Genomic DNA, 6,000 nt, shown 5'->3' on the forward strand with positions numbered 1-6,000 from the left:
GAGTCTTTGTGCTCAGCAAATAACAATATTCTTTAAGGTGCTATACCCTAAACACATAAGATATTAACTTTGCTACAGTAACTTTGCATCACTCCCTAAAAATAATGATATTTCAACATTGCTTCACAATGCCTCACATAAAATAGATGCTCAATAAATATTTATTGAAAGATTGTTGACACAGCCAAGGAATAACTCCAAAGGAAGAGTTTTTGATATTGTGACTAAACATTAAATCTTTTAAATTATTTAAAAGGGAAAATAATACCCACTTTCATAAATTCTACATAGAACTCTGACTTCCAAATGTTGCTTTGGAAATAAAATATCTCTTCTACTGTTTGATGGTCATAGAAATAAAGTTTTACTTCCAGTACTCCGTTTCGGACAGAATTTAGAGTAAGAGGGAGAATTACAGCTCTAGAAGAACTGGTTATAATCATGCAAGCTTATTAAAAGGGGCACAATGATCTGTTCACTGACTTCGTTGTTCCCATCAGTGACCTTTGAGTAAATTCAAAATAGCAGAATATTTTTTTCTACATTTCTGAACTGTCCTTTTTATCGCTAAGTCATGGAAATCCTACAAAAAAACCCACAGTGTATATAAAGAGGATTCTTGGATGACAAGGAGAGCCATTTATTTCCAGTGAATAAGCCAATCACAAGATCAAAATAATCTTTTTCCCACTGGACTCAGTACCAGTTTTATTGGCAGTACGACACTCTGACAGAGAAGAGAGGTGAAGTCTTTCTACTACATTTGCTGAATTAAGCTGGATGGGAGAAATGGAAAGGCAGAGAAATTATAATCAAATGCTCTATGAAAAATATTCAATATGACCGTGACAGATTCAGTTAAGTGAAACAAATAAGATAATTAATTATTATTTTTAATAACTTGCCTTCAATTACTCTTTAGAGAATAGACACAGTGGATAAACTCTTCTGAAATAAATTAGCAGTAAAGTCACCTGGCAAATGGAAACATACATTTGAACAATCTTTGTTCTATATGATAAGACCACAGACTTTTATTGTGAGTTTCTTGTGAGAACTTGAGTAAGTAGAAGATTTTTGTCACTTACATATTTTGGTATTTTACGATTTTATTTTAGTCAGCAATTTTATCATTGTAGGTTTATGTGTTTAAGCTCCATATTTCATCTTTGCTCATTTTAAAAATAGCACATCTATGCATAAAATCTGCATTATTCTCATATATACATAGCTATGAAAGAGCACATTATGCAGTGGAAACATAATTGCCCCTTTAGAATTTTGATGAAAATTCAGAAGGAACTTATCTGTGTTGAAATGTTCTAGAATATATACACCCTTTCTTGACTGCTTGCTCATCACCTCCTTCAGCATTTATCCGGCCTCTCCCATGAATTTCTACACTTACATATTATATATATCCTTGTGTTACATATTACATACATCCTTGTGTTACATATTCACAAACTTTAGGCTTCCACCTGAAAGACTACAGAGTCTTTTTTCCTACTCTCTGCTGTGCTTAACACAGAGCTGGACAACTTCTTCATCTTCATACAGGACTTACTGATAATATTCTTATGCAGAGAACTGCAAAATGTTTGAAATTTGAGTGCTGGAAATGTATCTTTACTAAATAATTTCACAGCCAATTCAAGCTGCCAATGTCAGAGCAATATCACTATGACCTTATTTAGTCAATTCAGTTAAAATATCCAGGACAAAACTCAAACACACCAGATTCTGTCGATCGGTTCCTTTTCAATTTTCTTCTTGAAACCATGGCATCGTGTAGACATAAATTATTTGTGTTTCTCTTGTGCATTCCTATTATACCTTTGGCTCAGCATTACATGAATATATGCATTCTTGTGTTCAAATCAGATTTATAACTGGGAAATACATTTGCAGAAAATTATACCTTCACTTCTTCAGCATTAAAAAAGTGTGAAAGAAAGAGCTATAAATTGCCATTTGAAGTAGTAAAAAAAAAAAAAAAGATAACTTAGTTCTGACTATATAACAATCTGTGACAATAACAATATTACTGTCTGTAAGAAAGGTTCCTAATGGCAAGGTACAATTTCTCACTCCAAATTCTACTCCTGAGGAAAGCTAAAAACTATTAACTTGAGACAATTTTTCACTTAAGCTATATAGGAAAAACAATAAGTCTATTACCATTTGTGTTAGACTTATAAATTCAAATTTCTTTTGCTGGTTTTGGCTGAATGTGAAGGTAGTGAACATACAACCTTAGTAGGAAAAGCTGTAGTTACAGTTTCACAGGTCTTTAACTTTGTGAAACTGTGAGTGAAATAAACATGGTCATTATAAAACAGTTTGAAAATGCATAAAATTTAGAAGGAAAATATAAAGAATCACATTTCTATTGTTTTTTTTTTCACTTAATTTATAATAATTTGTATAATACTCAAGTTCTTCTAGGTGTCACATGAATAAATAATGTCCCATTATATAGATGCAGTGAATCTCATTAAAATTTTCTCTTACTTTTGTACATTTTAATTATTTACAAACTGTGATATTAAAAACACTGATATAGTAAAGAAATAATTCAATATTTAGAGATGTAATTGTGCCTTTAATTTGTGAAATATATTTTATCTATTTTTCTAAGTCAATATTCTGCATTTATTCAGAGAATTACATAGTGTTAGAGATTATAGTTTCCTTTTTTTCTCCTCTCACTCTTAAACACCATAAACTGTTTTAGCTAATTCCTTGCTGATGTTGTTAACCACCATATCTCAGCTTAATGTAATTGCTTTTGTTCTTAACTTTTCAGTTTGAGGCATTAACAAGTGACTTTACACACTGGAGGATGACAACTTAGTTTATATTTCTCTCTCCATCTCCACCTCACACACGCACCCGTGTTGCCTGACTCATCCTCCCTATATGTGTACAGCATGTTAGTAATTTCATGATTAAGGACATACACTTTTATAGAGCTACATTTGTATGTAACCTACTTTTTACCCCTGGAAGCATGTCAAACTTTTGTCCAGCCTCAGTTTTCTGAAATTTCAAAATAATGTGCCTTGGTGGTGATACACTTTTTCTAGTTTGTGGAGTAATGTGTGCCCTTTGTAAACACACATGCACCAGCTCTGGAAAATGTTCTTGTTTTGGTTGGTAATTCCTTTCTTTCCTTTTACTCAGTTCTCTCTCTTTCTGGAACTCTTTATTGGCTCCTTTTTTTTTTTCCTTTTCTCTTCCCTTCTTTCTTTTGCACTTCTGTTCTCTCTTGAACTCTGTCTTCTGGGAGATTTTCTCAACTCTATTTTCCAAAACATTTTATTAAATTTTAATTTTTAATTTTCAATAGACCTATTCCTGTTCTCCTTTTCAGTAAAGTTATTTCCTTCTTATTTCCTGCTATTACCTCTCTCTGAAATACAATTTTATTTACCACAAATATGTCTATTTCCTTTCATTGTCTTCTGTGTTTAGTGTAGAGGATTCTGTGGCTTGTGGCTTAGATTTGCTTCTTGAGGGCTTGCCTGAGGGTGATTTGATGCCCTTGTATCTTTTATACAAGAAAAAATAAAAAGTATGACTTGTTTACCCCAAAGTGCAAGAAGTGAGGCAGTTGGGAGAAGCATACTGGTGGCTTCCTCTTTCATTAAGTGCATCTTTTCTTCATTCTTAATTCTACCTGATACATGCATTTAAATAACTTCTGTTTAGTGGTTTTCTTTCTTTTCTTTTTTTTTTAAAGAGAAAATGTTCAGCTTTTTCCTGGAGAGTGAGCTGTTACATAATGAGAGAGGATTGTCGGATTACTTAGAGTTGAGGTGGGGTTATGGAGAGGGAATGGACCTAGCAGCTTCTTAAATACTTTCCAACCAGTTAGTTCTCCTTATTGTAAAGCCTTTCCTTTCTACTCATCTGGATGTGCCCATTATTGAGGACTTGAGGAACTTGGTAGCAAAAGTGATATTAGAGCTCAGCCTTTCACATAATCAGCTTTAACTGAGTTTTCTCCAGTCTCCTAAATCTTTCATCTGTGAATTTCCACAGTGTTGCTCTTTATCTTACTTTACCTCTCTCCTTCTCCTTGAGGCATTTTTACTTATTAAAAAAACTCTTTCTATTTTCTCTAAGCAAAATTAATGCCCATGTCCTCTATCTCTACCAAGAAGTCAAATTTCAAAACTATGAATACTTGTGCCAATGTATTTCCAGAAATGGTGTATTAATTTAAATCCTTACTAATGGTACATAAGAGCTGTTATTACTTATTTCCGAATATCTTTGCCAGCTAATGCAAATTTTTTCTCAATATTGCCAGTTTGATAGTAACAGAAATGGCATAATTTAAAACAAGAACAATAAACAAAAGAATGAGGGTGACTGAAGACCAGACATATTTGGTAACTCTGAGTAAGTCACAGATGATCCACAGACATTGATATGACTATAGCTGATTAGACTTCTGCTTCATTGCATGCTTTCGTGAAGAAGAAATCCATGGACAGAATAAGAGAGTCTTGCAAAGTGAATGGGGAAAATGATACCATAATTATACTGTATTGTAGTGTTAGTAATAGCTACAATATTGTCACCAGAATCATACTGTATATATTTATATACATTTTGACTCTAGGCCCGAAATGCTTAGTATGATACACTTACAGAACGTGCATAACTGTGACTATAGTTAAAAAAAAAAAAAAAACTATATTTCATATCTAGTGGCTAAGATGGTAAAGAATTTGCCAGCAATGCAAAAAACCTATATTTGATGCCTGGGTAGGGAAGATTCCCTGGAGAAGGGAATGGCAACCCACTTCAGTATTCTTGCCTGGAGAATGCCATGGACAGAGGGGCCTGATGGGTTACAGTACCTGGAGTCTCAAAATGCTGTACATGATCGGGCAATTAACACTTTCACTTTTTTCATTTTCAAGAGAGTGAATCTTAAAAATTTTCATCCCAAGGAAAAAAATCTATAATTCTATGAGGTGATGGATATTAACTAAATTTATTATGGTATTTGTTACACAATATATGCATATAACAAACCAACATGCTGTACATCTAAAACAAATATTTAAGTCAATAAAAATGGAAAAGTAGGCTTCTGTTTCAAGATGGCCAATAGAAGGATATGTGCTCATTTCCTGCTGCAAGAGCAACAAAATTGCAATGAGCTGCTGAACAACCATCAACAGGAGGATGCTGGAACTCATCAAAAAAAGATACCCCAAAGACAAAGAAGCCTCAGTGAGACAGTAGGGGGGTGGAAATCACAATAAAATCAAATTCCATACCCGCTGGGTGGGTGATCCAAAATAATTCCAAAGAGGTTCTCCCTCTGTTGTGAGGTTCTGAACCCCACGTCAGGGTTCCCAGCCTGGGGATCTGGCAAAGATTGATTAGGAACCCCAAGGAATTTGTCTCTGAAGGCCAGTGGGATTTGATTAAAAGACTTCCACAGAACTGAGGGAAACAGAGACTCCAACCTTGGAGGGCAAAAACAAAAACCTTGCACACATCAAGACTTAGAGGAAAGGAGCAGTGATCCTTTCCTGCTGAATCAAAATGACTTGCTAGTGCCGGAGGGTCTCCTGTGCAGGCATGGATCAGCAGAGGCTTACCACAGGGACATGGACACCGACAGGATCAGGCCGGGAAGACCCCCCACCCCTCCTTGGTGTAAACCCTCTTGGAGTTCACCCTTAACCTTATCATGGAGCCCCTAGACCCCAGGACTGGGTCATCTCCAGCTAAACAAATACCAAGGAGGGAGTGCAGCCCCACCCATTGGCAGACAACTGGATTATAAGCTTTATTGGGCGAGGCCCAATAAAGAAAAGACACTGAAAGATGAACTCCCCATGTCAGTAGGTGCCCAATATGCTATTGGAGATCAGTGGAGAAATAACTCCAGAAAGAATGAAGGGATGGAGCCAAAGCAAAAACAACACCCAGTTTGTGGATGTGACTGGTGATAGAAGCAAGGTCTGATGC

The sequence above is a fragment of the Bos taurus genome, chromosome 12 (genome assembly GCF_002263795.3).
Source record: "Bos taurus isolate L1 Dominette 01449 registration number 42190680 breed Hereford chromosome 12, ARS-UCD2.0, whole genome shotgun sequence".
NCBI classification, from domain to species: Eukaryota; Metazoa; Chordata; class Mammalia; order Artiodactyla; family Bovidae; genus Bos; species Bos taurus.